Source organism: Mirounga angustirostris, unplaced genomic scaffold (genome assembly GCF_029215605.1).
Source record: "Mirounga angustirostris isolate CCGP_5_RB_7025 unplaced genomic scaffold, mMirAng1.0.hap1 SCAF_6, whole genome shotgun sequence".
NCBI lineage: Eukaryota > Metazoa > Chordata > Mammalia > Carnivora > Phocidae > Mirounga > Mirounga angustirostris.
The window spans coordinates 122,312,416-122,333,800 of NW_026991714.1; the positions used below are offsets into that span (position 1 = coordinate 122,312,416).

Below are 21,385 nucleotides of genomic sequence, written 5' to 3' on the forward strand. Positions count from 1 at the left end.
AGGGTCTTTCAGGAAGTCATATCCGGAACTCACATTTACTTGTGACTCTGAGGGCTGTTACACAGGGTGCTGCTCTCAGGAGAAGCTAGTATCAGTTCAAGGCCCCCATGGGTTGCTTGGCCACACAAAATGGATGCAGAGGCAATAATATCATGGAGTAGGATCTAAACTCTCAACATAGCCCAAAGTATACAATAAATATTCATGAGTCTATTCTGGTAAAAGTAAACGACTGAGTAAATAAGTAGGAATACAGTTGACCCTTGAACCACACAGGTTCGCTTCTGTATGGACTTTTATCAATAAATGCAATGCAATACTGTAAATTCGTTTTCTCTTTCTTATAATTGTCTTAATTAAAAACATGTTCTTTTCTCTAGCTTTGTTTAAGAATACAGTATATAATACATATACAAAATATGTATTAATTCCACTATTATCAGTAAGACTTCTGGTCAACAGTAGGCTATAGGTAGCTAAGTTTTGGGGCAGTCAGAAGTTCTATGTGGATTTTTGACAGGGCAGGAGCGGGGGGCGGGATCAGCAGCCCTAACCCCCATGTTGTTCACAGGCTAACTGTAAACAAATCTCCTATGCAAAAGAATTCCAAATAACTTATTCTAGAAACTCCACCCTCTGGGAGGTTTGGCATACCTCCCACCCCTTCAGTGTGAGCTGCATATAGTGATTTCCCTCCAGAGGGCACAGTATGAAAAAGGAGGAAAAATGAGTAATTTTACAGGGAGGGAAGTAAGCTAACACTACCTCAGCCAGGTGATCAAGGTTAATGTCAACAGGCAAAAGTCATGTCGATAACATTTGCCCTTGATGAGATATAATGAGAATGGCACCTTGCCTCTGTAGTCTTCCTTCCACAAACCCTTAACACCAGTCTAATCATGAGAAAAACATCAGACAAATCCCAACTAAGGACATTTTACAAAATGCCTGACCGGTATGTCTCATAACCAAGGTCATTAAAAATCAGGAGTCTGAAAGGCACCTGAGTGGCTCAGCCAGTTAAGCACCCAACTCGTGGTTTCAGCTCAGGTCATGATCTCAGGGTTGTGAGATCGAGCCCCGAGGTGGAGTCTGCACTCGGCGTGGAGTCTGCTTAAGATTCTCTCTTGCCCTCTCCCTCTGCCCTGCCTGGTCCCTCCCACCCCTGTGTGCATTTGAGCTCTCGCTCTCTCTCTTTATCTAAAAAAATAAAAATAAGGAGTCTGAGAAGCTGTCACAGTCAAGAGGAGCCTAAGGAAACAATGATTAAACACAATATGATATTCTGGACAGGATTCTGGAAAAAGACTAAATTAGAAAACTCAGGAAAAAAAATGAATATAGAATTTAGTTAATAATAACATACCAATTTGTTTTATTAATTGTGACAAATGTACTATACTAACTTAAGATGTTAATAAAAGGAGAAAATTGGGAGCTGGGTGTATGGGAATTCTCTGTACTATCAATTATTTTCTGAAAAATATTTCAAAATAATAAAAATTTACTTTAAAAAAAGTTATTGCCTTGCAAAATAAGAACTAGGAAGATACAAAATTTCATTTGTTTATATAGAACACTTTGCCTCACTGAAAATATTCCCAGAGGAATTTCAGTTCAATAATGATGAAATTTTACATATGTTCTTTCAAAGCTTTGTATTACATAAATTGTGTGAGCTTCAAATGAAACATTTATTATGCTTTTTTTTATTGTTGCTCATTGAGATACCCCCCAAAAAGATGACTATAGATATTTGGGAGGCATTTCCTTTTTTTTTTTTTTTTTTTATTCTTATGTTAATCCCCATGGGAGGCATTTCCTTTTAAAAATTTAAAGAAAGATGGAGAAAGAATTGGTAAAATAAATAAATAAAAATCCAGCAGGTAGTTACTCAGACTATCAGACACAATATCAAAGGCCACTCTTTCTGCCAAGTTAAAAACAAAATCCAGCTTGATTTTTGTTTGTTCTCTAAAATGTTATTTAGTTTTACTTTTCAAATTAACAAATAAGAGCAACTATACAAATAAGATCAACTTAAAATGTTACGGAACTCTAGATTTTATAATGTGACTGTGGCATGTAGAATATGTCCACTTAAAAACATCTGGACCATCTGGGTCAGTCCATTAAGATGTTTTATACCAAAGGAAAACTCCTATATTCCTTTTTTCAACTTAATTTATTCCTGGCTTCAAGTGTCCTTTCTCCCCTAAGATAATAGTGATGCCTTTAAAGGATATGTAGCAGTTTAATCTTTCATTGCTTTCTAGTGAGCTTCTTATAACAGAAAGTTTCTGGCAAGATGTTTTTACATTCAGATCCAAATCACTGTCTGTGATGAAACTGAGCCAAGAACTTCTCCATCACCCCCCCACCCCCAAAGAGGCTGGTGCTCCTCCACCCCACCCCCAAGATTCAGGGCTGCCAACCACTCATTTGCTAGGCTTTCTTCTCCTTGGGCTCTGACCTTAAGACTGTGGTCTTTCCCCAGGATTACTCTCTAGGGGCACTTTGGCTTATTATATGCTAAGCTGGCCATTTAGGATGTGATGACAAGGTGAGGAAAACTTGCAACTGCACACTCTAAGTCCTGCAGAGTTAGACAATTACCAGGTACAGAGTTTCTTCGTGGATTTGATTTATCCTAACGTAAGTCTGGCTCATCACAGCTGCAGTCTGAAGACCATCCTGTCTGCATCTGCCTCCACCCCCAGGGAGTTAAGTTTGTCCTCAGCTAAATGTACCCAGGTACTTCACTTCCTTCCGGGACTACTGTGTCCTCTCAGGCTTTTCTGTATGATTCTTGCCTAGTTGGTTAAGTGAAATAGTTAGTGACTGGCTATGATAGCTGCTGTCACCCGACTCAGACATGGTAACATCCACAGTCAGCTGAGCCCCTAAGTCGGCACCACACTGTGTGCCCCACACGTGTGGCCTTATTCCATCCTCTGCACAGTCCTGCAGTATAGTTACTGTGGTTCCCATTTTACAGATGGGAACACTGAGACTCAACAGACTTGGACAACCTGTCTGAGTCCACACAGCTGTAAATGGGAGAGCTGTGTCACACTCTGTTCCCCCTGACTTGTTACCCCCTCCTGCACACCACTTATGGACACCTGTCAGTCTACCCTGAATATTTATCCAAATTAGCACTCCCAGACCCATCTTTAGACTTGCCCTCTTTTTTCCATACAAGGAAACATCAAAGTACCAATAGGATTTTTTACTCTCATATTAATGTTTCAGGCAGAAATTATTATTATTTTTAATCCAATTGATCACACCTGCTTTTGGAGTATAAACTTCTGTAGTTTAAACTTCAACATGTAGAGTTTTTCAGCTTGCATTAAACTCATTCTGTCCTTTCTGGGGATCCCAAACTCCACAACAAAAATGTCATACTCAGAAATACTTGGTTTCCTAAAGGTGTTTTGTACATATTCCCATTATTATGTCTGAAGTCCCAAGTGAATTTGGTAGACTGCTGGAGGTGGTCCTCTGTAGACAGAAAAGATATGAGAAGGTATCTCCCTCCCCCCTGGACCCTGTCAACCTGGTGCATTGACATGATGAGTGGGGAAAAATCACACAGACCCCATCCATAGCTTCTCTTTCCAAAAGCGGAACACAAAGAAAATCAAGCTGAGTGAATATCCACAACATGTGAAGGGAGAAGAAATATTAATGTTTAATTTGAAACAATATGGGATAGTGGGAAGGGTGGGAACCCTGAGGTTTTAGTCTGAAAGCTTCCCTAACCAGCTGTTTGTGGCTCTTAGCTAAGTCAGCCTCTCTGGACCTTATTTTCCTTACCTGTAAATTGTAAAATGTCACCATTGGACTGTTTGTTAGTGTACCGTTTATGTCTCTTCCTCCTTGGGAAAAAAAAAAAAAAAACCCTCAAGAGGCTTTTAAAAACAATGGAGCGAAAAGTCTAGAATCATGCAGGAGAGGTTGGAATGATGTGGGCAAGAATGCCTAGGCCAAAGGAAACTTGATGCCATTGATTCAAAAATTGGTCAGAGCTTCCGGGTAGCCTAGACAAAAAGAGAGATGTGATGGGTTATATTGTTCTCATTATCTGAAAAAGGAATGTGGAATGGAGGGAACAGAAGGAAAAAGAGGAAGAAAGGAAAAAAAGCAGCAACCTACCAGATTGTCAGAAAATCCAAGTTCAGCCCTGGGAGGAATTGTTTTCTGTGTCCTATAGACAATGGATAGTCTTCAAGAGCAGCTTACAGGACAAAAACATTGGAAACAGTCTTTCTCTGGCCATATTTTATACGGACCCTCAATAAAAGGACATCATGAAAAAACATAGCTCTCTAAAGATATCCATGTAGATGGTTAAGATAATCTGGTCCAGGCGTGTTGCTCACCAAAGGTCTTACTTGGCATAGGGCGAGCTTAGAAAATCTAAGGAATGGGGGCGCCTGGGTGGCTCAGTCGTTAAGCGTCAGCCTTTGGCTCAGGTCATGATCCCAGGGTCCTAGGATTGAGCCCTGCATCGGGCTCCCTGCTCCATGGGAAGCCTGCTTCTCCCTCTTCCACTCCCCATTTGTGTTCCCTCTCGCTGTCTCTCTCTCTGTCAAATAAATAAAATCTTTAGAAATAAAAAAATAAAATCTAAGAAATGAATGCCTGTTATGACCCTTAGGATATCTTTCTCAAATACCACTTGCCTCAGCCAAGCTTTTGACAAGTGTGATAGGCTGGTTACAGACAGTTGACAACTGAAATTCTTGGCAAGTCCCTTCATATATAAAAGTAATTCAGGTTTGTGAACGTTCTACTTGCACCACCTTCCTATTCCCCAGGGAATGTGGGGACATCTACCTGCGGGGAGGGCTGAGAAACTTTATTACCATGGTGACCCATATCTAGGGATGGAGGGAGGGAATTTCATTTTCTACTGTATAGAATGCTGTAGTACTGGATTTTTCTTTTTACAACATGTATTACTCAGAATAATAGAGATTAAACCAGGGGCCTTGGGGAGGGGAGAGAAGGGAAGGAGGGAAAGGAGGGAGGGAGAGAGAGTGAAAATAAAGTACAGTTGCACGCAAGTAGATTTGAAAAGTTCTGTTTAACACACGAAGCCCTAGTGTGGTCCTGCCACTTAGACATTGCTCCACAAATATTTGTTGAATGTTGAAATAAGAAATAGAAATGGAAGCGAGCACTAGCCGGCGAGAGTCTTGAGGTGACGTTGCCAGCTGGCTGCCTCGACTAGGAAACAAATGTACTGTGGCTTCTTTAAAAGACTTTGTTGTGAGTAGGGCAGCCTCCAAAGGCCCCTTTCCAGGATGAGCAGCCCCAAAATGCATCCCCCAGATTCCTAAATGGGTTCATCTGTCAACCAGAGCTCTAGGTGTGAGGTAGATGGCCAGAAGTGCCTCTTCTGATCCAGCGTAACTGGGAATGAGCCCTTCCTCCTGTTATCACTCAGCTGATGCTTTCGTTTGCTTCCTGAGGCCACTCTTGGAATATCATTCAATTGTTCATTCAGTCATCCCCCCAGAAATACTGCTCGAGTGCCTACTGTGTGCCCGGCACCATTCCAGGCTTTGGAGATCCTGCAGTGAAAAAACAAAATTCTCGATTCCGGAAGTTGCTTTCTGAGGTAGTGTGCGGTCTTTGTCGGCTTCCACCATGGTGTACCGTGGCCAGAACCAAAAAGTGCAGAAGGTGATGGTTCAGTCCATCAACCCATCTTCAGATACTTGCAAAATAGATCTCGAATTCAGGTGTGGCTCTATGAGCAAGTGAACATGCGAATAGAGGGCTGTATCATTGGTTTTGATGAGTACATGAACCTCGTATTAGATGATGCTGAAGAGATTCATTCTAAAACAAAGTCAAGAAAACAATTGGGTCAGATCATCCTAAAAGGAGATAATATTACCCTGCTCCAAAGTGTCTCCAACTAGAAATGATCAATGAAGTGAGAAATTCTTGAGAAGGCCATGTAGTTTGTTTTTTTAGATGTCCTTTGTTGGGAGTGTAGTTCTAAAACATTTGTTCGTATTGTTTTGATTACCTTTATGTTATTACCAGAGTACAATAAATGCTGTGGGATTGTTTTTATTAAAAAAAAAAGGGGGGGCTGCCTGGGTGGCTCAGTCTTAAGCGTCTACCTTCGGCTCAGGTCATGATCCCAGTGTGCTGGGATCGAGCCCCGCATAGGGCTCCCTGCTCCGCGGGAAGCCTGCTTCTCCCTCTCCTACTCCCCCTGCTTGTGTTCCCTCTCTCGCTGTGTCTCTCTCTGTCAAATAAATAAATAAAATCTTTTTTAAAAATGAAAAATAAAAAAAGGAAGAAAAGAAAAAACAAAATTCTCTACTGACAGGGGTTACATTCTAGTTAGGTGGAAACAGAATAAGAAAAATAAGTAAAAAGTATGGAATGATAAGCGTTAGGGAGAAGATAAAGCAGGGAAGAGGGATGGGGAGTGTTGGGGAGGGGTGGCTATTGTAAGCTTAAGTAGGACAGTGAGGGAAGGTTCACTGGGACCCTAGTATCTGAGTAAAGATCGGAAGGGGTTGAGGGAGTGAGCTGTCTGGATATACGCAGGAAGAGCAATCCAGGCAGAGGGAACAGTAAGTGCAAATGTCCTGTGGAGATAGGGTGGAGGTAGAACACATACCTAGCACATTCAAGGAACAGTAAGGAGGTCGGTGTGACATGCTACAGGCAGTTGAAAATTAAGATTCTTGGTGATGTATGTAGCTATAGTTGATTCATTTATTATTCTATATTATTCTACCATTAAAAGATCTCTCTCTCTCTCTCTCTCTCTCTCTCTCACACACACACACACACACACACACACACACACAAAATGCATGTGTCATTCCCCAGACCAGCAGCATCAGCATCATCTGCATCAGCATCATCTAGGAGCTTGTTAGAAATGCAGACTATTATCCCCGCCCCCATGCACCCACACCCCACACCTACTGAATCAGGACCTACATGTTAACAAAATCCCCAGTGCTTCCTGTGCACATTTAAGTTTGAGAATGGCCAGGGCCCTTGATCAGCAGTTCCTAGGCTTTATCAGAATCACTTAGGAAAACTTTTCAAAAGGACAGGTTCCTACCTCCCTACCCCATACACTGAATTAGATGCTATGTGGTAAAGTCTGCAATTGGATATTTTTAAGGAACTCTCAAGGGTTGTTCTGATATGGAGCCACATGAGGAACCACTGGGCTCTGAATGATGGTGTCATGTATAAGTGACCAAAACGGGGTTCATTCCTCATGGGCCTCAAAACACAGATTGAAGAATCAAGCTAATAATCATCAGGATGCTTCCAAGCACCGAAACATGACCCCAAACTAATATTCCAATGCACGGGTGGAATGTGAATAAATATTGGTGGCTCACATTTCAGGAGTTTTCCAGAACATTTAAGTGGATTTGAAAAATACTTTTTAAAAGATTGTTTGTAGAAACATCATACTCTTTCCAGTCCTTCTTTGGCATAGAGTTTAATCAGATTTAAAATGGTGAGTGTTCTTTGTAAGGTTGTGTGTTTCTTTTCTTCTAGGGCATGTAAAACAAGACATCTGGGTTTTATCATTAAAATGCTAAAACATGTCCAGCATCTTTAGGAAACTTTTAGGAGTTTATACACTAATAGGTGTTAGATACATTTGATAGAAGTCTATTCATTTAGAGTTTTTAAAAGTTTATACATACCAATTTTTTTGTTTCAGAAAAATATTTGAGTAAACCATTTAAGTTTCTGACTGTATTTTCCAGCACTTAGAAAATTAGGAGAAAATAGAAAGAAATCTTTTAGTCCCACCCTTATGTGAAAATATCTCATTTTCAGATATTCTTGGTTTTATATTATACACTGAATTCTCATCAACTCATAGCAAAATATGCTTTTACTCTCTTATTAGCATCTGTCAATTTATCTGTGGACATAAAAAGCATCTTCTTTGATTAATTTCTTCCCTGCCTGCAGAATTTCAGGAAAGATATAAAAATCTAGAATTTAAAGAGTGAGGCTAGGTGTATTGTAGGCATATTCTGTGCATGAGTCTCAGACATGATGCTCCCCAGTCCTACCATGGAGCAGAGAGGCCAGGGAGGGGTGTAGAGTAGAAGAGCCAGGGAAACATAAGACATTTAAAAAAGTTGTAATTTCTAATTTCAAAGAAATGCCACATTAAATGTAGGTACCTCACAAAACCAAATCATGTAGATACATGCCCATTAATATTAGTAAACTTGTCTAACCTTTCCACTGGGCTTATGAATATACAAAGCACTTATCTCCTTTATCTCCTTTAATCCTGCAATTCTGTAAGGTAGGTGTTGCTCATTGGCCTGTTTTAACTGAAGGCACAAAAGAAGAGAGACTAAGTAAGTAATTGGCCCAGTACCACACAGTTAGTAAATGTTAGAGCCGAGACTCGAGAACAGCGCCTCTGACCTCAAACACAGGCTCAGGCTGATCCCACTGCATCTAGTAAAGATTATTTGTCCAGTCAGCATCCCCAAAACATGATCTTGTTTTGGTTTGGTTTGCTTTGGTTTTTTGGCATGAAATGTGTCACTTTCTAATACTTGAACAGCATGGGTTTTGTTTTTTTTTTTTTTACTTTTTAGTCTCTGTCATCAACACCCTAGGCGCTTTCCAAGTAAATATTTCTCTAAAGAGATTTCTTGAGCCAGAAACTGAACACATCTTTACCCCTCTGGAGTGAAGGCTCAGCCCCTCTCTACAGGAAAAGCAAGGCTGGTGTTGGGCCCCCACCCCCTCTTGCCACAGCGCCACGTAACCCTTAAATTACCAGACCCCAAACAGGTCATTCACTTTTATAGAGACTGTCAACACACCCTCAAAAGCTGTCAACACTCTTAAACTTCTTTCACTAACTCTCCTGATGACAAGGAGCAGGCTCTAACTTCAGCCCACTCGGCGAAATCCCAAGTCCTGCCAGCCTCATGGCCCCCATCTCCAAAATAAATCCCCTCTTCTGCTGATCTGAAGCTCACGTCAACTTCCCCATGTCCAGGGTTTTGAGTTTCTGCAGCTCCTGTCCTGGGGTTTGTGCCCTTGAGCTGTGAATCAGGGTCCCCAACCCATTGTCCCCTGCTGCCACCACTGAGCAGCCGCCTTCTTCCCTTCCCGAAACAGATCCTGGCAGGATTTTTCTGGAAAGGCTCTTCCTGCTGATACCTCCTCTCCTCCAGGAAACAGAGGAGGCTTCTTGGCTCTTCCTTTGACCTCTCTTGCCATCCACAGTAAAGACAAATAGCAGCCACATCAACTTTAATGTGTTCTTGTTCCTGTTTTCCTTCTGCCCCAGATCTCCACTCCCCTAGACCCTTCCCCTTCTGGAGCTGGTCTGCAGGGCACAGCCAGAGGGCGGCTGGAAGGGGAAGAGTTCAGGCCGCATGTGTCTGAAATTCTGCATGCAGGTGGCTGCTGGTAAGGGCTGTGATATGGCAGGCCCGGGGCTGGCCACTCTTGTTTCATTGCCCTGACTCTTCTCCCTTTTGTTCCTCGAGTTTTGCCCGACAAGGACGTGCTGCCACCATCTCTCAGGCCCCCTGAGTCAGCGTCTTTAGCAATTCCTGCAGCTGCCAGCTCGCTTTTTCCTCACCATCAACTTCTTCACTCAAGTAAGGCTGCCTCTGAGGCCCCACGGATGGAGGGAGAGTAGGACAGAAAGCAGCAGGGAGGGGTGGCCGTGCATCAGATCCTCTTCACAGAGGTAACGGAAGCCCAGCAGGCCATGACTCTAGGATGCCCTGAGGTCAGGAGACCTGAGGTCTAGCCCTGGCACTGCCACTGACTAGCTGAGTGACCTTGGACAAGTCACCTCACCCCTCTGCTTCTTGGGGTTCTTCATCTAAAAAATAAAGGAAATGGGCTAAATAACCTCTAAGGTCTTTTGATTTATTAGCTGCCGTATTATGTAGTAGAACCAGATGTCTAAAACCACGTGTCTGCTCAGCTCTTTCCTCATCACAGCCTTGGCTATGAAATCAGAGTTGCCCATGTGCTTTAATCTCATTTTGGATTATAAGAAAAATTTTCCTGTGTCTTGGCTTTAGAATTCCTCCAATGACACATTGATTCCGAATTTATGACACCAGTTAGAAAATCCTATGCTGCCATTTCTGACTATTTCTACCCTTCGAAGTCCACTCACACCATGCAGTTTCTAGAGATGAAAGGATGTGTTCTCGGGTTGGACAGATGCAAAGAGAGGTCTCCAGGATTGCCAGTGGATATGAGCCTCTGGCTATGTTCACTTCAGGATAAAGGAGTTTGGAGGAACCCAATGCCACTATTCCAGGGGCTTTCTAAATGTAAGTGTTCCTTTGGGGAAAAAAAAAATTGCATGGCCAAAAGAATTTGGGAAACTCCAAATATTAGCTCCTTCTTGGAGATTCACCATGTGCATTAGCATATTTAAAGCTCCAAGAGGGGCGCCTGGGTAGCTCAGTCATTAAGCGTCTGCCTTCGGCTTGGGTCATGATCCCAGGGTCCTGGGAATGAGCCCCGCATCGGGCTCCCTGCTCAGCGGGAAGCCTGCTTCTCTCTCTCTCACTCGCCCTGCTTGTGTTCCCTCTCTTGCTGTGTCTAAATAAATAAATAAATAAATAAAATCTTAAAAAAAAATAAAGCTCCAAGAAATCCTGCCAGTGAAGAAATCTTAATTTATCCTAGCATTTTCCAAACTTATATAGCCCCAGATACCTTCTTCACAAAATACTTTAACATCTGGTAGGACATGTCCCTGGAACAGAGTTTAGGAAACATTACTCCCAAACATTACTGACCTATCTCTATCTGGGTCTTCAGAGCAGAAAGGGATAACTACCGCTGCTAGAATATTTATTAAGCACACGTGGCAGTAATTCAAAATTGGCAGATCAACTGTCCAGCAGCCAGGATTTCAAAATCTGAAGCTGCAGAGGGACAGGCACAGGAATAAGCATGCCAGTCAACAAACAAGACAAATGAAATGTCAAGTGCAGCTTGGGAGCATAGACCAGGCCACAGGGCAGTTGTCTGCCTTCCCGAGCTGAATTTCCCTGCTCTCAGCTGTCAGTCTTAAGTTCTTTGCTCTACCAGGCAGTTACCTTTCAGCCAGTTACACGATATCAAAGCAGGACATTCATTGTTTATTTTTATAGGTTAGGTGGTTGGTGAGGCACACGAGTAATTTTATCCCGTGCTGAGCATCCTAGAATTTTTGCCTTACACATACCACTCCGTTGAGTTTTATTCAGAATTGGAATCTGTTCTTTCCCCGGAAAAGATGACCTCCTTTTCACCAAGTAAGAAAGATATTGAAATGGCCAACGTCTCATGCTGTTGTTTAATCCCAGTCTGAATCAAGTGTCATTTCGGTTTGTGTACACGATGTTTCCCGGACAGGGGGCCCAAGCTTCTCAGGGCCCCCTTCTAGGACCTATTAGTGATTCACTGTTATTTTTCCCAGCACTTCCCCTGGAACCAAGCCATACCCATGCGTCCTCACTTCCTCACACAGCTCCCGCCCCCGCCCCCTTTCCCCATCACCTGTTTTCCATTCCCCCCCACCAACGTTCCTTAGATCCTCTATGGATATGTTTTTTCTTAATTTTTTCTCTTGCTTCATTTCCACCTTTCTTCTGCCTCTTCTTTCTGTCCTCTTTAAAAGAACTGAAGGCTCATTCTTTCTGAGGGTTTAATCCTTAGGAAGTTCCTCTCTGCTAAACAGAGAAGGGAAGCAAGCACTGTAATAAAAAGGCCAACAATGTTTCCACAAAGACTATATCTTGAAAAAGAAGTTGCTTATTATTTTTTTTAATTATCAATATTAGTTGACATGTATTGAGTATGTGCTCTGCTCCAAGCACTAGGGCCCTTAACATACATTGTCTCTTTTATGAGTCACCACACCCCTTATGATATAGGACATTTATTATTCCCATTTTATGGATGAGCAGTTGAGTCTCAAGGAAGGAAGGAAATTTGCTCAAGGTCATAGAACTAGTAAAAAGCAGGGCCAAGAAATGATCCTGCATTTCTCTGGTTCCCCATCCTATCTTCTCCCATTGCTCCCCCGCCCTCCTTTAGAACAGGGAAGTCAAAGAGACAGAATTCTGGTTTTCATCAAATTTATTCCCTAACAAGTTTCATTCACAGAAGCTCACCCCTCCACACATGTACTGCACGGACAGCAGATTGAATTACCTCCTTAATGATCTATTATATGCACCAGTGTCCAGCTTGGCCAGGATGTAATTGATCTTTGTGGGATGCCAACATCCTTTCTTTCTTCACACAGATCTATCTTCAGGGGAACATACGCGAACACATGCAAACCATTTTATTCCCTTCCATTCCCTCCTTCCTGCTTGATCGTTAGTGTTGGTTTCATTATTAGGCTGCTGTTCTGGGCTCACCGTTTTCACTGCTGTTGGCAAACCTTTGCTGTTGGGCTCTACAAGTGAAAGAGTGACTTGCTGGGCTTACTTTTACTTTCCTGGGACAAGTGTCCACTTGCTGGGGCCCAGAGTGGTTCACAGCATGTCTCAGAACCTCTGGACTTGCTCAGTGGCCCTGAAAGACAGCCTTCACTCTCCTCCTTTTCCCAAGCAGGATGGCCTATGGACAGTGACTTTCCCATCCAGGGGACTTAAGTAATCAGGGGGGCCACTTCCCGTCCATCACTTGGGGCACCTGAGAAGGAGCCCAGCCAATTCCAGAGCAGATGAGAAGGCCACCACTACCCTCACTCTCTGATGCCCAATTATCACAAGGAAAATGGAATCTTCCAGTCATGGGCCAAATTACCCATAGGCCTTCTATGTCACAGCTCCCTGGGTATCCTTCCCCAGCACTGGCCTCTTGAGCTTCTTGGATGAAGAGCAAGCTGACGGGGGGGGGGGGGGGGGCTGTCAGCCCCCGCTCCCCTACCGCAGCCCCCAGAGACCCCGGCATTCGGGTGCTTGTACGCTCTTCCGAGAATGGCAGCACCAGCAGGGGGCAGATGCTGGGGCAGCTGTGCCCTGTCCCGTCTCAGAACAAGAGGTTATTCAGCCCCTGCTGCTCGAGCTGGACCCTGTGCCAGGAGATAGATGAGTAAAACAATCAATACCTGCTTTCAAGAAGCTCATACTCCAGGGGCAGAAGCCCGGGGGAAAGTGGTCACAGTACAGTGATAAAGTTAGCTTAGGGCAGAGGATGGATTAACCATGTGAGGATTCAGAAAGGCTTCCTGGAGGAGATGACATCTGGGCCACTTGGCAGTCAATGAGATGTGGGGCTGGAAGGTGACGGAGGAGTTAAGGATTGGGGTCAGGGTGGGCCTCCAGAGCCCTTGGGCCCTCCAGCTAGAAATGCCCGGTTAATTCTTGGATATACAGGACAAGAGCTAGATATTCAGAGATAGCAGCTGGGGGGGTGGGTATAACCAGGTCAGTGAAGGGAATCATCGAGGGAGAAGATATAGCATAAGAAGAACCAAGGACAGATTCCCCAAGAAATGCCAGCATTCAAGAACTGACTTGTGCAAGCAGAGGACAATATTATGGGCACGGGCTCTGGGGCTGGGCTGCCTGAGTTGGGATCCCACCTTCACAACTTACTAGCTGTGTTACCCTGTGCAAGTGACTATGCCTCTCTGTGCTTCCATTTCATCTATAAAATGGGCTGATAATCACATATACCTCATTGAGTTGTTGTAGGATTAAATTAATTAATACACTTTAAGCACTTAAAACAGTCTATTTAAGTAGATGGTATAAGCACATTTAATAGCATTATTCCTTCACTGATGTCAGAAAAGGGCAAAAGGAAAAGGACAGCCTATGACACAGTCAGGCCTCTCAGTGCCAACCGGCACAGCTCAGTCGAGATCCTCAGTGAGGAGAGGTGAAGGAGAGCCCCCATGGGAGCCAGATCACAGCTGGGATGGAAGGAATGGATCATGCTGGGTGGGCAGGGGCAGTGGCTGCCTTACTCGCTGCATGCCCCAGTGGCCCTTGCAGTGCCCAGTGGCATGTGAGCTCCTTAGCAGTAGAAGAGCCCTCCGTAAAGATTTGCTTAATGAGGATATATTTTCTGAAGGTCCTGCAACTCAGCTGGCATGATGAGGCTGCCGGGACCAGGGAAAGCACATGGGCCACTCTGGTGGTGGCCGCAATTTGGGGAGCAGGTTTCTTGGGGGCCTCTCTTGACTCTTTTGACTCTCTGTCTGGGACACCTAGTTGTTTCCGTGAGTGAGCTGTAGGATGAAATCTCCTAGGCCTTCTCCTTCCAGACTCTTTAACCCATGAGACCCTGTCCTATTCTGCGTGTCATAGAAAACTTGGAATTTTAGACAGGTGACAGAACAGAAACATGTGTAGACATTCAATTCATGCTTGCAACACCTTCTCTATGACCTTTCAGAACACCAGCATTCTGTTTCTAAATGGGGTGTTCCTTATTTGAGCTGAGCTCACTGTAGTTTTGTTAAGGCATTTCTTTGCTCACTAGATCAGGGTAGATATTGGGGCTATAGTACAGTTTAAAAAGCTATAATGAATTCACTCTTTGGTCTAATGCTCGTAAGAGAACATGGAGAGTAATAAAGCATGGTAGTTTAAAAGCACATGCTTTTTTAATTTAATTTAATTTTTTTTATTCTTATGTTAATCCCCATACATTACAACATTAGTTTTAGATGAAGTGTTCCATGATTCATTGTTTGTGCACAACACCCAGTAAAAGCACATGCTTTTCATTTGGCTCGTTCCTAGTCTATAGGTTGTGTAACCTTGGACAAGCTAGCTCTGCCACTCTGAACCTCAGCTTCCTCATCTGTAAAATGGGAACACTATTAGTACCAGCATGTAAGGCTGAGAGGATTAAAAGGGATAAGCAGAGTCCCTCTCACAAGTACATGCCCACTACATGGAAGCGGTAGTGATTGTAAGTATTATTATCAAAATCATGCAAAGAGGAGAAGAAATTGGTTCACAAGTGGCCCCTGCGATAGGATCAGGATAGTTTGGAGCTAACCGCTCACTTATATCAACTTTTTATGTAAACGCCTAGCCACGGGTTTCAATCCCATTATTAAAATGGAATGAAATAACAAAGACCCTATTCTAGGACTATCAATAGATACTTTTACAAAAGGAGAAAATACAGATGAGATGAGGCTCACTCTTGAATACCGTTTAATAATTGGTTTCAGAATGAATGACCTGTTCAACTGAGTAGGGTAAGAGAGCGGAGGATAATGCAGCCTGCACGACTCTTAGCAATTCTCTGCAGTCCGTTTAACTAGAAATGGCATCTGCATGTTGAAGTCAAAATGTTTACTCTCGTTGCTTTTAAAACAGTAAGTAGCCATAAAAAAGAATGAAATCTTGCCATTTGCGACAGCAGAGACGGACCCAAGGGAATGCAGCTGAGTAAACTAAGTTAGACAGGGAAAGACTAATACCTATGATCTCACTTAGATGTAGAATTAAAACAAGAACAACAGCAACAAACCAAGCTCGTAGATACAGAGAACAGATTGGTGGTTGCCAGAGGTGCGGGTTACAGGGTGGGGAAAATGGGTGAAGAGGGTCCAAAGATACAAACCTCCAATTACAAAATAATTAAATCATGGGGATGTGATGTACAGCATGGTGATTACAGCTAATAATACTGTATTGCATATTTGAAAGATGCTGAAAGAGTAGATCGTAGAAGTCCTCATCACAAGAAAAAAAATGTTATAACTATGTATGGTGATGGGAGTTCACTAGACTTATTGTAGCCATCATTTTGCAATATATACAAGTATTGAATCATGTTGTTTGCCTGAAACTAATATGTCAGTTATACCTCAATTTTAAAAAAAAAGAATATGGTGTCACAGAGAGTGGAACAGCAAAACATTTTCAGAACTTTTAATAAATTTATTCTTTGTACAAAAAGATAGTTTAAATTAAGTATGTCATGTGGAATTGCACACTTGTCAAAACTTCTAGATTTCACACTGAAAATATTTACATGTAATTTTATTGGCACGAACCATCGGTTAAATGGAACCAAAATAAAGAAAAAACATTTTAAAAGAACAGTAAACAATTCTAAGAAATTTAGAATTCTGAATATTTAGGGAATGTTTAGTTGAAGAATCTTTTGCAAACCATGGGGGAGACATTCTGCAAACAATAGAAGGATGGCCAGAACACTATGGTTTCTATCCTCAAGGATTTGACAATTTAGAGAAGGTGGATATATATACAACGGACTTAATTGCAAGGCAGAACATGCTATCTTAATTTTCTTATACTTGCTCCAGACCCTCCTGTCCTCATGCCTAATGTACTTCCTGGCAAATGCACAGGCATAGAGTAACTATTTGTAGGAAGAATTAGCACTGTTACAGAGATATGAATAAAGTACTTTGGGAGAGAGTGGGGACCAGAGAATGGTAGAAAGACTGGACTTCCAAAGATGGTAGCATAGAAATGGGTAAAGTTGGCTTTGTACCTCCCAATCATAGTATCCACTATACTACTCTTTATTACTTGCTTATGTTATTTTCCCCACGAGGCTCCAGCCTTCCCAAGACCAGGTGTCATGTCTGTCATGTTTACTGGTGTCCAGCATGGTACACGGGACATAGTAGATACTCAATATACTCAATAAGTATTGTTAAAAGAAGGAGGGTCGGGCGCCTGGGTGGCTCAGTCGTTGGGCATCTGCCTTCGGCTCGGGTCATGATCCCGGAGTCCCGGGATCGAGTCCCACATCGGGCTCCCTGCTCGGCGGGAAGCCTGCTTCTCCCTCTCCCACTCCCCCTGCTTGTGTTCCTGCTGTCGCTATCTCTCTCTGTCAAATAAATAAAAAATAAATAAAAAAAAAAGAAGGAGGGTCATCAGATTTATTTGTCAAGACTTTCCCCCGCCAGTTGCAAGTTAACAGCAACTCAAAGCTGCTTAAACAAAATAAGGGCATTTTGGGGTTTATGTATATGGACTCTTCATAGGGCTTCAAGTATGGCTGGATCTAGGAATCTAAGGTCCTCAGGAATCTATCTTCATCTTTTTTTTTTAAGATTTTATTTATTTATTTAAGAGAGTGCACACATACACACACATGCACACATGCACGTGAGTGGGGGATGGGGCAGAGGGGGAGGGAGAGGGACAAGCAGACTCCACACTGAGCACAGAGCCTGTTATGGGGCTCAGTCTCAGGACCCCAAGATCATGACCCGAGCCAAAACCAAGAGTCAGGCACTCAACCAACTGAGCCACCCAGGCACCCCCTATCTTCATCTCTCTTTTGTGTTACCTTCATTCTCAGGTAGACTCTCCTGATATTGTGGCAGACAACTGACTTGTATCTTGACAGTTTACAATTCCAACAAAAAGACTGTGTATCTTTTCCTGATAGTTTCAGGGAATGACTCTGTCAAGGAGGACTCTGGTTGGCCTGGCTTGGTCGTATACCCACTTTGAACAAGTCACTGAGACCAGGCCTAAAGTCAGGGGAGGAGCTGCCGCATGAATTCTGTATAGATTGAGATGCAGAAAGCTGATTTCGACTAAGAGACATTGGAAAGCCAAAGCAAACAAACAAAATGCCCTATGTATTCACACCCCAAGGAAACTGGACAGTAGCGTAGAGATAGGAATAGGCTGAGAATAGGAAATGATACAAAACATAGTAGGGTTGAAATATCAGACAGATGAGTGGTGGGCAGGTATGGGAATTAATGCTGAAGATGTAAATTTAGATCAGATGGTGTCAGGCTTGAAGACCAGAAAAAGAAGGTTTAGATTCGTTCTGTAGACAATTGTGATGCGATGTGAGGGGAAGGGGAGGGGGTATAATCCAAGATGTATTTAGGGCTTCTCCAGAAGCCACCTTTAGGGGCCTCTCTTTTCCCCTCTGTGTCCCTCCTAAACCAAAAGTCACCAGTGGAAACATGCCAAGCAGGACATGGAGTTCAAGAGACTCTCCTGCGGCTACTTCATGTGCAGAAGGATGTCTGGGCACATGTAATTTGCTGGCCTCTGCATCCTCAACACTGAGCCCCTGGCGTGAATAAGTCACAGCCTCTGGTTTAAGGAGCTCACAGCTGGGGGATATCGGTCTCAGACACTTTAGGGGCCTCTCTTTTCCCCTCTGTGTCCCTCCTAAACCAAAAGTCACCAGTGGAAACATGCCAAGCAGGACATGGAGTTCAAGAGACTCTCCTGTGGCTACTTCATGTGCAGAAGGATGTCTGGGCACATGTAATTTGCTGGCCTCTGCATCCTCAACACTGAGCCCCTGGCGTGAATAAGTCACAGCCTCTGGTTTAAGGAGCTCACAGCTGGGGGATATCAGTCTCAGACAAAGTACTAGAAGTACACCCGCATATACACATATGAAGTACGTACGTGTGTATGTCTATATATGGGACCAGGTGGTTTAAATAGGAAAAAAGGGATGTTTGATTCCTCATGAGGAGTCAGGGGAGCCTTCAGAGTGGAGGAAATAGGCGAGTTAGCCTTCTAGGAAAGGCTTGTGCTCAGGACACAAACCCTTCTCAGGGCAATCACAGATTCTTCCTGGTCCAGCCTTGGGCTATGTCCTTCCTTGTGGTTAGAAGGAGAACCTAGAGCTTCCTTTCTTCAGGATTTCTGTGTTCTGCTTCCTGGAATTCAGCTTCTCCACAACTCAGGTAACAGCACCCCCACAGCAGGAGCAGTCCCAGCAGTAAACAGCTATCGAGGCCGTAACTACACACCAAGCGTCGTGCTCCCATCTTTGCATACTCTCCAGTCTCATCCTCATCATCCTTCTAGGAGGTCAGTACTATCGTTCCCATTTTACTGAAGAGGAAACTGAGGCTGATAGCTAGGCGGCCTGCCTCAGGACCAGGCACAAGGCAGTGGTGAAATGGGGGTGAGCATGGTCCACTCTGCCTGGTGCCATGTTCTCCACGGTGCTCTCTGTTCCCTCTGTCTGCTCCTGCCTGCTTCCACGTGGGTCACAGGGACAGCCCCAGCTCAGGTAGGTTATAGAGTTGGTGATCCGTACGTAGTATTGGACTGGTACTAGAGGAAGGATGCTTCAGCTGACTCAAAACTGCACCAGGGGTGCGGAGAGGGACGCTGAACCCCTGGGACGGTTCTCAACCTAAAAGTGGCTAAGAACCACTGGGGAGTTATCTAAAAATGCAGATTCCTGGGCCCTGCTCTCAGAGAGTCTGGGTGAGACCTTGGAATCTACACGGGAACAAACACCCTACTACTACAACCATTAGAGGTGCTGAGGCCAGTGTTGCACATGTTGAAGAGTGCTGCCTAGGCAGGGTGTGTGTGTGTGTGTGTGTGTGTGTGACATTGTGTGTACATGCCCACACGCCCACAGTCCAAGGGTTGTTTTAGGAAAGCTCCGTGGAGGGCAGTGTCACTGGCCACTGCCCATAAGCTACTTCAGAGCAGCTTTGGCCGGGTTTTCATTGTCTTCTGTGGATCCCACCATTCGAATCCAGCCCTTTCGGGCAGGGTGACCAGATAGCCACTGTAAAGGATCATCTTTCTGTGAAAATCGCTCAGCATATTCAAAAAGACTTTTTGGCACGAAGTCGTTTGTCTCTTTTTTCTGGACCTGGGAACAGCAGTAGGAAGTGTTCAGGCCTTTTCCCAAATATAATCCCTGACTGAGTAGAGGCTGAGAATCCTCTCTGCCAGTGGCCTCCTGGGACTCTGGGTGGCCTGCCTGGTGGTCAGAGGCACCGAGCACCCCCACACTGAAGATGTGGGAAAGATGGTCTCTGTCCTTGAGGACGTAAGATCTAGTAGTGGAGACAGAACAGACCCATGTGAAAGAGTCAGAGGCACAAAGATAATAAAAATAAAGCAGATGCAAGTCCTTGCAGCAATGAGAATCCCAGTGCGGACGTAACCTCAGTCTCAAAGTCTGACATTAAGTCAGGGAGAAACAGGAAGAGTTGGATGTGAGTTGCTAGGTGAGCCATCAGAACAGCCTTCCTAGAGGAAGTCATGCTGTCTCCTTCACCGGATCTCATGGAGCGCTTGCCGTAGGCACTGCTGCTGGTGCGCACTCTTGAGGAACACGGTGCTGATTGTGTAGGGGGTCTGGGGTCAGGGAGACCAGGGGCATCACAGAGTAGGCCTCCTCAAGAAGGTGATGCTTTTCATCGGATTCCTAAAGGCAGCCCTGCCTCTAAGTTTAGGGGAGCCAGGAGGAAGTACAAAGAAGGCCCCAGCCTGTGACCTGCTCATTCTCTTTCCATGCTGGCTTGTGTATACCCGTGTGTGGATACCTCAGACCTCAGGTTCAAACTGCATCCACACACCACACCGCCCTGCCCCCCAGTCAGCCTTCAGGCCTAGTGTCATGATCCACCCACAGAAGTGGGCTTGAGCTGTTTGGATGGGGGATTTGAGGGTCCTGGGGCTACAGGGATGAATGATCTGGAAGTGGGTACGCAACCACTGGGCAGACACTTCCCTCCGCCCCAACATGGGCCTTCTAAAGCGTGGGGCCCAGGGCAAGGATCCTGATGGCAGAGCCTGAGGGAAGTTTTGCCTAAAGGATAAGTAGGGGTTAGCTAAATCAAAGTCAGGATTGGGGGGAAGCCTTCCCGTAGAAGACCCCTGAAATGAGAAAAGGCCTTGGTCATCTTCCTAAAAGCATAGGTAGGGTGGAGGTTGGAGAACGGACAGGGGCCTGGTGGCGAACGTAAGGATTTGGCTTTACAAAGGACATGGGCCGGACATGGCAGGCCAGGGAAAGGTAATTATGAATTGAGCAAGAACATTCCTTCCAAACTGAGCTTGTGTGATGCCAACCAGGTGTTTGATGTGAGGAGAGCAAGCAGTTCAGTTTGGCTAGGCCTAAGAGTACTGACAAAGGCAAGAGAGGAAGAAAAGACACGGCAGGAGAGAAGTTGTGCAGAAGTTGTAGGCAGGAACCTGGGTCGGGCCCTCAGGGGGAGCACAGAGCCTCCAGAGGAACTCTTACAGAACTGGGCTGGGGGCCAGATTCTGTCTTTATTCTGTGCTGACCATTCAAATAAGGCAAAATAGTCATTTAACATGTTCCCTATGCTTGAGTCGTAGTACTTTCTATGTATGTGATTTTTGTGTTTTTCTGTGTGAATCCAGTGTCCTGAAATTCTTTCTAAGTTGGCAACACATCCTGTTTTTCACTTAGTAAATACAACCACCATTTATGCTTTGGGGCAACATTTTTCAGTCGTTGCCAAATCCTCGTGGGGTTTTTTGGTGACATTTATTTTTCATAATTAGTGATGAAACTCTCATCACTTAATGCCCATGAAATTATGAATACATTAGGCCACAATAAGAATCATCCCTGATGTCTGTAAGCAGATGGG

General features: G+C 44.2%; 1 protein-coding gene and 1 pseudogene across 1 annotated transcript in view; both read left to right on the forward strand.

Moving 5' to 3' along the window:
* Positions 1–21,385, forward strand: part of PLCE1 (phospholipase C epsilon 1) — a 312,623-nt gene that overhangs the window by 196,953 nt on the left and 94,285 nt on the right. The gene's annotated exons all lie outside the window — the stretch shown is intronic.
* LOC123846692 (small nuclear ribonucleoprotein E-like) lies at positions 5,095–6,200 on the forward strand (annotated as a pseudogene).